Source organism: Colobus angolensis, unplaced genomic scaffold (genome assembly GCF_000951035.1).
Source record: "Colobus angolensis palliatus isolate OR3802 unplaced genomic scaffold, Cang.pa_1.0 Scaffold491, whole genome shotgun sequence".
Taxonomy (NCBI): Eukaryota; Metazoa; Chordata; class Mammalia; order Primates; family Cercopithecidae; genus Colobus; species Colobus angolensis.
In genome coordinates, this window is record NW_012118388.1 from 1307815 (window position 1) to 1320311 (window position 12497).

General features: G+C 36.5%; 1 long non-coding RNA gene across 1 annotated transcript in view; it reads right to left on the reverse strand.

Annotated features, from left to right (window-relative positions):
• Window positions 1-3129: 3129 nt before the first annotated feature.
• Window positions 3130-12497, reverse strand: part of LOC105524221 — a 62888-nt gene continuing 53520 nt past the window's right edge. The window contains exons 4-5 of the long non-coding RNA XR_001003719.1: window positions 10655-10739; window positions 3130-4727 (exon numbers count right to left, since the gene is read on the reverse strand). This is a non-coding gene — a long non-coding RNA (uncharacterized LOC105524221). The remainder of the gene's footprint in view (window positions 4728-10654; window positions 10740-12497) is intronic.

Below are 12497 nucleotides of genomic sequence, written 5' to 3' on the forward strand. Positions count from 1 at the left end.
AACTGTTTAGCAGGTCTGTGACTTGGTTTCTAGTTTGTAAAATGGGGATAATTATGCATATCTCCAAAAGTTTGTTTAAGTGAGTATTAAGGGTACTAGCATGTGCTGAGCAATTAGTGCCCAGCACTTAGAAAGTGCTCTAATAGCTAGTTATTATTATTATTATTATTATTTTGTTTTCTTTTCTTTTTTGAGACAGGATCTCCCTCTGTCACCCAGGCTAGAGTGCAGTGGCATGATCTGAGCTCACTGAAGCCTCAACTTCCCAGGCTCAAGCGATCCTTCCACCTCAGCCTCCCAAGTAGCTGGGACCACAGGCGTGTGCCACCATGCCGGGCTAATTTTTTGTATTTTTTGTAGAGAAGGGGTTTCGCAATGTTGCCCAGGCTTGTCTTGAACTCCTGAGCTCAGGCAATCGGCCTGCCTTGGCCTCTCAAAGTGCTGGTATTACAGGCCTGAGCCACCATGTCCAGCCTAGTTATTAGTATTATTACTACTGTGTACTGCCTCTCATCATGTCCAAATCACTATCTTTGTTCCAAATTTCTCAAACTCCAGGCCTATTTATCCAACTCTACTAGATGCCTGCATATTTTACAAATGTCTCAACTTACTATTATCTCCCTAACTTATTATTCTAGTATAACTTACCTTGGTGAATATCACCATCACGCCAAGCACTGAAGTCACTCAAGACTCCTCCTTTTTAATCAATTAACCTCAAAGATGGATTTTCCCCATATTTTCCCAGCCTTATATCTTATCCATCTTCCTTCCTCTCACCCTTACCTAAAGCACACTCATTTCCAGTAATTTTGAAATATTTAATGTTAGTTCATTTCATTGAAAAAAAAAAAAAAAAGGAACCCTAAGGGAACCCTACTATATGCTAGGCAAGACACTGATGGTGCAAAGATGAACAGGACCTAATCTCTGCCTTCAGGAATTTCACAGTCCAATTAGGAAGACAAAAACATTAACAAACAATTGAATACAATATGGCGAGGGCTTACAAAACATAGGCGAATGTGTTAAGGGAAGGTAGAAGAGATTATGGAGGTGAAGAAGGCAATATCAGAGCTCAGTCTAATTTAACAAACAACATGGTACCCGGTTCGTGGTAGGTGCTGGGGATATTGTTTATAACTTGGAGACTCTATGGGAAAGGAAAGCATCAAAATATATTTTAATATAAAGTAGTGAATGCTAAGATAGAGGGAGGTACAGCATGTTCTCAGAATGCCATCAAGATACTTGTAGTTTAGGAATAAGAAACTTGGAGAATAAGTCAGGAAGTTTAGTGATTGTTCATACAACTTCCTCTGCTTGATCTAACTTCTCTCATTTTGTTTTTCTGGAGAAACCCATGTTTAAGATTCCAGTTATTACCTTCAGTTTGAAGCTGATTCCAAGTGCTTTTGATCCTCAGTGTCCTGTTCACCCCACCCCACCCTCAACATTTTGTCTCTCCTTGACCACTGATCTGTGACAGCAAATGTAACTTATTTTTTCAGCTTAATGATTTACACAGCCATTTCCCTCTCAATCTATTATCAAGTGTGTTGTGGAGAGTTTGCCATGAAAAAACTCATATTTCTTAGAGTAATCCAATGAATTATTACACTATTGTTAAATCGCTTGTCATGCATATTTTCTTCATTGAATATATGAGCCTTTCCCCGGTGTTTCCTACATGCTGAGCACTGAAAAATCATACCTACCAGAGCTGGTGAGCTCTGATTCATGTGGCATCTTTGTATACTCTGGAAAGGAGCTGTGTTAGTCAGCTCCGCACAAAATATCATAGACTAGGTAGCATAAACAACAGAAATTTATTTTCTCACAGTTTTGGAGGGTGGAAGTTTGGGATCAGGGTGCCAGCTTGATTGGGTTCTGGCGAGCCCTCTTCCTGGCTTGCAGAGGCTGCCTTTGTGCTGTGTTTCCACATCACGCACACATACACACAGACACACACACATGCACACACACGGAGAGAGAGAGAGAAAGAAAAAGAAAGAAAGAGAGAGAAAGAGAGAACTTGCAAGCTTTCTGAGGTTTCTTATAAGGGCACTAATCCTGAGGGCCTCGCTCTCATGATCTCATCTAAACCCAGTTATCTTACAGAGGCCCCATCTCCAAATACCGTAACACTGGAGGGAAGGGCTTCAACACAGAATCTGAGCAGGGGATGCGAGGACAGTTCAGTCCAGAGCATTCCACCCAAACCATCACCCATATGGATTTGCAGGATAGCCCCACCCTTTCCACCCTGTGGGGTTACCGGCCCCACCCCCTAGCTCTGACAGGCTTGAGTCCTCTGAGTGGTTCTGCCTCCAAAGAGCTGAGTGGAGACTGTCCAACCTGTTGAAACTGAGGCTGTGGCTCTGGCTATCTCTGAATTGCCTTAGGGATCATTTTTCCCTCTCCTTGAAAAATAGTTCAGGTTCTCAGTCAAATAAGCAAACCAGCCCATCATGTCTAACCCAAGAAGTCTCGAAGCCTTCATTCTTTTTGTCCCATCTTCATCCCCTTCAGTTCAAGCTGGCAGAATATCTGCTCACATAATCTCATAAATTCTTATCAAATGGTTGTCCAGTCACACTCTTAGTGTTCTTTTCAGAACAAGTTTTTTTCATTTTTTAATAATATGGATAAGCTGAGAATTTCCCAAATCTTCAAGTTCTGGCTCCTTTTTCCTGAACAATTTCTTCTTCAACTTATCTTTTTTTTTTTTTATTTCAGCAGAAAAGGTCAGGACCAAACCAGCTGCTCCTTAGTCAGAGTGCTTAGAAATGTCAAACATTTAATTTCATCACTCACAAGTTCTACCCTCCCCAAAACACTAGAATACAGTGCAGCTAAGTTCTTTGCCATTTTATAACAAGGATCACTTTTCTTCCAGTTTCCAATAACATATTCCTCAATTCCATCTAAGCCCTCACCAGAATCACCTTTACTGTTTATATGTTTAGGATGCACCTGAAAATTCTTCCAGCCTCTACTCACTACCCAATTCCAAAGCCATTTTCCCATGTTTAGGTATTAGTTACTGTAGCACCCCCATTTCTTGGTACCAAAATTTGTCTTAGTTCAGGGTGCCATAACAAAATATCATAGACTGAGTGGCTTAAATAAGATAAATTTCATTATCTCACAGTTCTAGAGGATAATGTCCAAGACTACAGTACCAGCAAAGTAGATTTCATTCTGAAGCCTCTTCTGTTTTCTCACAGATGGTTGTTATCTCACTGCATACTCACATGAACTCTTTGTGTGCCTGTGGGGTAAGAGAGACAGAGGGCCAGCTCTCTAGTGTCTTCTCTTTTCAGGGTACTAATCAGGAAGTCCCCACAGTCACGACCTCATCTAAACCTAGTTATCTCCCAAAGGCCCCATCCCCAAATACCATCACATTGGAGATTAGGCTTCAACATATGATTTTTAGGGGACACAATTCAGTTCAAAGGAGGTGCCTTCCTCAAGACACTTTATGTCCATCTGTAGGCAATTTGTCATAATAAACTAATTTTAATAGAACAAGGTGTTCCACTGCTATCTGCCAGAAAATTGTTGTAGTAATACCTAAATCTGCAAAGTCTACCATGTGCAAAGTCTCCAGGAGCAAAGTCTCCAGCTCCTCTGGAGTTACACAGTAAGCAACCTACACAATTATTTGCTGTAGTCCAGGTTATTCCTTCCTTGTCCTCAACTGAAAATTTTTATGTATTATAAGGAAAATAAATGCTTCAGAAATCTATTAAATCAGAAATCAGATGTTTAGATAAGTAAACTATTTACTCCAAAATTAGTACAAAGAAAAGATCATCTTAATAAGTAAAGAGTATAGTATATGATTTCAATTTGACAAGACACAATACTGTGTGACTAAAAAACTGGGCTATAAAAAGTGATAGCTTTTTGCTGAGTTTGAGTACTATAATTATTAAGAAAATCTGTTATTTAATAAAAGCAGCTGAGAACCTGTCAGATTCAAAATCACAAGGTTGAAATTGACCTAAATAGGTCCATATGTTGGTAATCCTGTTTCCAGAAGGGACCATCCTTAAGTCACCCAAAATAAATGAATATCCTGTTAAATACAGATTAACAATTGATCCTATAAAATATCTTCCTTGTGTTTAACTTAAATCCATGGTACCTAAAATTTAACTTCTTTTCTCTTATTCTGTCTATGTCAGAATAAATGTTGCAGCAAATATGAAGTGCCTAGAATGTGGCAGGAACTCTGTAGATGGTAAAACAAAAATTAATTCACGTAGAACCCCCCCTTATTAATGTACTTAAAATACTTCTCAGGCTTCCTTCTTTCTGACAAGTTACACTACTAACTTTGTACAAGCAAATATTAATAATCAATTAGTTGATTATACAGTCTGAAATTTTCTTTTTAAAATATGAATATGGCAGACCATGATCTTAGGTTTCTATTACAACACATGCTGCAGACATGCAAGATTTAGCAAGAAGGTATTAACATTGTAAATAGCATTACTTTCAAATCTACAGAAAATGGCTTTCTAAGATTTGTGCCAATCATTCATTTTTAAATTTTGGGAATGCCGGCCGGATGTGGTGGCTCATGCCTATAATCCTAGCATTTTGGGAGGCGGAGGCAGGGGAATAGCTTGAACCCTGGACGCAGAGGCTGTGGTGAACCAAGATCATGTCATTGCACTCCAGCGTGGGCAATAAGAGTGAAACACCATCTCAAAGAAAAAGTTGGGAATGCCTAGATTTAATAATTTGAGGAAATTATTTATTTATTTATTTATTTATTTATTTATTTATTTATTTATTTTCTGAGACGGAGTCTCACTCTGTCGCCCAGGCTGGAGTGCAGAGGCCGGATCTCAGCTCACTGCAAGCTCCGCCTCCCGGGTTCACGCCATTCTCCTGCCTCAGCCTCCTGAGTAGCTGGGACTACAGGCGCCCGCCACCTCGCCCGGCTAATTTTTTGTATTTTTTAGTAGAGACGGGGTTTCACCGTGTTCGCCAGGATGGTCTCGATCTCCTGACCTCGTGATCCGCCCGCCTCGGCCTCCCAAAGTGCTGGGATTACAGGCTTGAGCCACCGCGCCCGGCCGGAAATTTTTTAAAAAGAAAATGAGCAGTACCTTTTCATCACCATGGGCTCCTTTTACCTATTTTCTTTTTCTTAATTATGCCATATTTTCTAATCTTTTCTCAATATTTTACAGTAAGTCTTTTTCCATTCAGCTTATCTCCACATAAAAATAGAACACATAAGATTTTCCCACAATTATCTTTTCTTTCTTTCCTTCAGACTATTTCCTTCGTCATAGATTATTTTAGACATATTAGAGTACTTAATGTGTTTGGATTACTACAAGAATAATTGTGCATAGGCCCAATTCTGTATTGACTGGTTATCTTCAGTTTTATGTAGTCCTGTTAAAAGCAGATTTTTTTTGTTTTAGTTCTTAACATTTCATGTGCAGAATATTTGTGCTATTTCATGGTAGTTTTACCTTTAATTATGTTGGCGCATTTTGTGTATTTCCAGTTTTAAAATTGTATAAAATAAAGGATCCTTAACCACTGTTGTATAAGAGTAGGAGGAGTGTTCCTATTTTCCTGGTTCTTTGTCACAGCCTCCCCTCAGGAATGGAAATCATGGTGGCATAACTGGAGAGCAGCTTATCAGGCACACAAGTTTAGGGAATCCAAGGGAAGAATGCTCTGGTTAATTGTGGGTCAGCATAGAAAAGAACATGATCATGTCCTTTGCAGGGACATGGATGGAGCTGGAGGCCATTATCCTTAGCAAACAAATTCAGGAACAGAAAACCAAAAGCCACATATTCTCTCTTACAGGTGGGAGGTAAATGCTGAGAACACATGGACACATAGAGGGGAACACACACTGGGTCCTTTAAGAGGGTGGAGGGTGGGAGGAGGCTGAGGATCAGGAAAAATAACTAATGAGTACTAGACTTAATACCTGGGTGATGAAATAATCTGTACAACAAGCCCTCATGAAACAAGTTTACCTATGCAGCAAACCTGTACTTGTACCCTTGAACTTAAAATAAAAGTTAAAAAAAAAAAAGAAATAATATCATTTTCTTAATTGCATGGAAATGTAGTAAGAAAAAAATCTTAAAAAATGACCAAGATTTATATTTCTGTAACACTTTACATGACAGTTTTTAAACCATTCATCAGTTTATTTTCACACATTCCCAAAAGATTCAAAAAACTTTATCTACACTTAAATGATTTCATTTTTTCTTTTAGTGAATCAAACAGCTTTTTTTTGCCTGATTGCATAAACTGACCAGGTGTTTGATCACTTTTAGCAGACGTTGGCAATATATTGATATTACTAATGACAACACTTTTGATAAAATGTTGAACTGATATTATTATGAACTCACCTTTCAATTTTTCATTAAATATGAAAGTGCATACTTATTTCCTTGTTGTTTCTTGAAAATATCCTTACAAACTACGCCAACTCTCTCTTGAAGAGGAAGAAAAAACAAATTTACTTCGACTTTACCAGATGCTGTGTTATTCAAAAGTTGTTTTTGTTTTTGTTTTGTTTTGTTTTCAGGGAAAAACCCACCAACCTAAACAGTGAAAAAATTAAAAGACTGCATGATGTTTTTTAAGTATTGCTACAATATAAATGAGAGTTATTAATCTGCAGCACACCAATCCAAATCCTAAATTACATAACAAACAGATTGCTCGTTTTCTGTCACATATAGCCTCCTCTCTTTGTTAAAACCATTGTAATACTGCTAATATCTATAACTTGAAAAATGAGGCATACAAGGTTAGGATGTCTCTGAAAAACAAAAAAGTTTTTAAGGTGGGGCCTTCATTGTTTGTGAAGAGCTAATCATTCAACAATTAAATGTTTGACAAGTTTGACAAGCTAAAACTAGACAATGAAATTGACTGTTGCTTAAAACAACACAAAACATCCTTTTAGGGGAAATTGGTAAACCTCTTCTAGGGGAAATAAGATCCATTTTCATGTTAACTAAGTTTAAGTTGCCATTAACGTGATAATAATAGAGGGAAAATAAACTGATTTTGATTACATGTTTAGTGTTAATTCAAGTGCCTCTTGATATCTCCCCAAATTAGTTTGTTAAAAGTAAAATTGCCTGTTGACAATCTATTTTTATAAACATTGAGGTTATCTATAATTTAACTGTAGTTTTTACTTAAGCCATAACAAATAGTGTTTGTAGTATAAATGTCATTTATATCCAAAACTTACTTAGATTTAAAAATATTCTTTACTGATTTATTTGCTCACTGTTTCTTCTTGCATCATATTCTTTCTTTCTGGATTTATTTATTTCTTAATGAAATATGTCCTTTAGTGTTTTTTTCAAGTGAAGGTGGGAAATTCTGTGTCATTGTGTATCTTTAAACTTCTTTATTCCACCTTCTCTCTTAAATGTTTAACTTTTCATTGAAATTTATCTTGTCAGCATATTGAAGTTACTCTTTCATTCTCTTTTGGTCTTTCCTAGTGCTGATGAGGACTTCTATCAGCCTGATTATTCCTTTGTAAATTACCTTTTATCTCTGTTTGATTTCAAAATTCTCTCTTTGTCCTTCATGTTCTGCCATTCCACTACAAAGTGACTACTAGGTATAATTTTTTTTTTTTGTCTATTTAAATTTTCAATATAATTACTCATTGTTTTCCTCAGTTTTCAATAAATGTTTCAGCCATCATTTCAAAGATTTCCTCTTCCCTATCAATACTGTTATTATTATTATTATTTTATTATACTTTAAGTTCTAGGGTACAAGTGCACAACGTTCAGGTTTGTTACATATGTATTCAAGTGCCATGTTGGTGTGCTGCACCCATTAACTCATTAACTCATCATTTACATGAGGTATGTCTCCTAATGCTATCCCTCCCCACTCCCCCCACCCCACGACAGGCCCCGGTATATGATGTTCCCCTTCCTGTGTCCAAATGTTCTCATTATCCAATTCCCACCTATGAGTGACAACATGCGGTGTTTGGTTTTTTGTCCTTGCAATAGTTTGCTGAGAAGGATGGTTTCCAGCTTCATCAATGTCCCCACAAAGGACATGAACTTATCCTTTTTTATGGTTGCATAGTATTTCATGGTGTATATGTGCCACATTTTCTTAATCCAGTCTATCATTGATGGAGATTTGGGTTGGTTCCAAGTCTTTGCCATTGTGAATAGTGCCACAATAAACATACGTGTGCATGTGTCTTTATAGCAGCATGATTAATAATCCTTTGGGTATATACCCAGTAATGGGATGGCTGGGTCAAATGATATTTCTTATTCTAGATCTTTGAGAAATGGCCACATTTGTTACTGGAATTCTTATTAGACATATGCCAGGGCTTCTTGATATTTTTTTCCTTGCCTTTTCTATTTTCTTTAATATTTTTCTTTTCTTTCTCTCTCTCTATTGCATTTTTGTATGCTTCGATCTACCTATTCACTTATTTTTCTCTTCATCTACATCTAGTCTACATACTCTCTATTATTGTTTTATTTCAATTATTTATGGTTTTATTTGATTGAAATCTCCTTTTGGTTTACACTAGTGGGAGCAGGGAACACAGGATTCTATAGTGTTCTGATGAGATAATGCTATAAGTGATTCAAAAGAGCAAATGCCTCTGATAAGACTGTAAGATGCATGAGAGAAAGGATGTTTCATTATCTAGGTAGCCCTACTACCCAGTAAACAGCCTGGCAAATAGTATGTTCTCAATAAATGTTTTCAGTAATGGTTTAAATATAAACCAAGTAAATGTTAAACGTTACAACAATATACCTTAATATTAATATGTTGCCTTTAATAATTGTCAGTTGTTCAAATACAGTAATTCTCAAACCAGAGATATTAAAAATCACCTCTGGAGAACATTGAAGTGTAGATCCATAGGTCCCACCATAGAGTTTCTGATTAATTAGGTCTGAGACCTAAAAATCTGTATTTTCACAACATGTGAAGTCACGTACACTATAAATTTTGATTCTGAGAACCAAAGAAGTACCTTGAAAGAAATACTGTCTGAGTGCAACCAGATTTAGAAATGGCAATGATAGAAAGGTAAAGCAAAGATTCTTCTACATGACTTGGTCAGCAGATGGGACAGGAAGAGACTGCCAGGAAGGAAAAGCTTTGGAATGAAGTAGCAAAAGTTAAATATTAGGAGGAAGTTTGAGAAGTTTTGATGCTGTCTTGGAATCCTCCTGTTCTAAAACAAAGCTACCTTGTTTTAAAAATACACAAGTAATAAATATTTAGTCATTTGCTCTAGTAAATTGTATGCATTTTGCAGCATATACTTTTTTTTTTTTAATTCTTCACATGGGTTCTTTTACTAATTAAAGATAATTGGAAATAGGTAGAAAAGGTTAATATTGGGTCTGTTTCCTTGTGGATCTATTTTTTAAGATTTGCATTTAATTCTGTGGGATAATAGAATGATAATGTAATGTAATTTAGCTTAATATCTATTTTGTGTTAGATGACAGTTTTATTAAGCAGAACCAATAATCATCGTTATTCAGAGTCATAATGGCCCATTATAAATGGTCTCATTTTCCCTAATTTTAATTTTACCTCTTAGAGTATGCCTAGAATTGCTAAAATGGTTACACTTGGTTTCTTTCATAAATATCATTTTAACAATCAGTATGGAAACATAAGTCATCTAGTAGTTAAGTCCCATTATTCTACATATTTGACATATTTGATGCAAAACTATTTTAGTGTCTTGGTTTCTCTTAATTATACTTTCAGACTAACAAATGTCAGGAAGTTAAATTACCATCCTTTATGTATCAGAGCCTTAACATTGAGATGAATAGGCTTTTGTTTCTGGGATGCCACCTTTCTGACTCTTGTGTTTCTTAGGGTAGAGATGAACAGATTAGACAAAAGAAGGACTTGTCCCCAACTAAGGTGGTTTTATGTTTATAAGGCATTTTCTTTTCTTTCTTTCTTTCTTTTTTTTTTTTGAGATGGGGTCTCTCTCTGTTGCCTGGGCTGGAGAACAGTGGCTTGATCTCCATTCACTGCAACCTCTGCCTCCCAGGCTAAAGCTATCCTCCCACTTCAGCATCCCAAATAGCAAGTAGCTGGGACTACGGGCCTGCAACACCATGCCCTGCTAATTTTTGTAGTTTTTTGTAGAGTCAGGGTTTCACACATTGCCCAGGCTGGACTCAAACTCCTGCGCTCAGGCCATCAGCCCACCTTTGCTGGGATTATAGGCATGAGCCAATGTACCTGGCCTTATCAGGCATTCTTACTTAAGGTGAATAAATTTAGGGAACAGTCAGATAATTTTCTGTCCCAACAATTGCAACAAGAGATGGGAATTTATAGAAGAGAGAAAATGGAGTTATTTGGGTCATAAATACATCAGGGGAGAGAGGGCCTTAGAAGTTTCCTCATTTTAGGTCTCTTTTGAGTGACATCAAATATCTGTTTAAAGTTGCACAGTTTATTGAGTATTCTGACTTGCAACCTTTCATATAGGCCTACACCATTCCTTTCAGAGGAAGATCACTATTATTCTAAACTTACACCGAGAGGACTAAGTGTAGAGAAATTAACTCACATCCAAGCCAGTTACCTGGTTTGAGTGGAGGCAAAGCGTCAGCTTTTTTCACAACATCAGAGTTTTTACAGTCAGAACACATCCCAGAGGCTTTGGATGCCTGGGAACAGAGGCAAAAGGTCAAGCAAGTTCAAAAAATGGAGGTGGAAGGTCATCTCAAATACAAACTTTACCAGCTTTTTATTATTGTCCGGGGACCAGCATGCAACAATTGCTTAGAATTCAAGGAAAGTCAACTCCTTTCAGCTTCTGTCATGGGCACTATAGGTGGCTCCTGTTGCTTTTGAGTAATAATTCTATTTCATCTATACATGATTAAATAGAACTCTCTTCTATAAAATTTGTGCCTGGATGAACCAAAGATGCATTTTCAAGCATTCAAGAGTATGCAGGAAGAAATCAGATCCACTCATGGATACAAACGTGGATTGTAACCTATGATGCCATTATGTAATTTGATATTTTACTTTACATCATTCAATTATTTCTTCAAAAAGTAATCTGTGAGTGCCAGAACTGTGTTATGCACTGATGTCATTGAGAAAAAAATATAGTCTTTGATCATACTCTGGTTGGGCAAGAAAGCATTGACAATACAACATGGTCAATAAAACAGAATTTTTAGTAGGCCATGGGAATGTGGAAGAAGATACTTTAAGGCAACCTTTCACTTATCTTTTGAAATGATTGTTTCACCGTGATTCATTTACATGCATGAATATCAGTGATTGAAAGTATCTATGTATGTATGCAGCTGTAATCTTTCTTGGTTGCCACACACTTTTTAAAATAACATTCCCAATTTGTTTAAACAGAGAATCCCCATAAAGAATGGTAAATTAGAAGTGCTTTGATTGGTCTTGGAGTATGTAGTTTAACTTAATAGATATTGGACTATCTTTAATGATAAGCCATGCTGAGAATCGCGTTTAAAAATTCTTGGACAAATTAATGAAAGAAATACTTTACTTTTTAACCGAACAGATACTTACTTTCTGGGTTATGACCATCTCTTAAAACATTAGCATGACTGGAAGGCTGTAACTACCTATGAATTCTGCCAGTTTAGTAAAGTCTTTAAGATAAAGCTAAAATAACTGAGAAAACAGAATATTTCTGACAATATGTTCTGAATGTATAAAGCTCTTGGTCAAAAAACATGGTCATATAAAAATCCATGTTCTGCCCCTTGAGTTTTTAGGTCAAGTATTTATGCCCATTGATTAATATACATAATACAAATTATATAAATTCTAGCCAAGCTGTTTGGTTATATTTTTGTTGTCTTTATTTTAAATAAAAATGATTGTGGACTTCAGAGTAAGTCTTTGTAACTAAATTCAATCTTTGCCATCTTTGACCCTGGATGAATTTTTACTCCAAGATTTAATTTGTTGTCTAGAAAATAAAGATGATACTACCACATAGTTCTACTGTTAGAATTGAGTCCAACATGAGGAGCTGGTATAGTACCTAACACAGCATAACTTCAACATCAATGATAGTTCCTCTTCATGATTGACTACAAACCCTATGCTAGATCATGCTTTCATAAAAGCATTAAACATTAAAAAAAATCTTTTCATGACATTCCACCAGAGGCATTGAGTCAAAAAGCTTAATGATTCCTGTTCGGCTTACTTAATTTCTGGGGATATCAAACTCACCTGCCAGCCATTGGGCTGGTCCATGTGAAGAGACCACTCAAAATATTACATGGATTGTGTTTTTCCATGAAAAGTTGAGACTGACCACTCATTTTTGCATATTTTCTCATAGTTATAGAATTGAGTGATGTCGCACATTCTATTTGTAATGCACATGCTGGAGTCAGTACATTAAGCAGGAATTGCTTAAT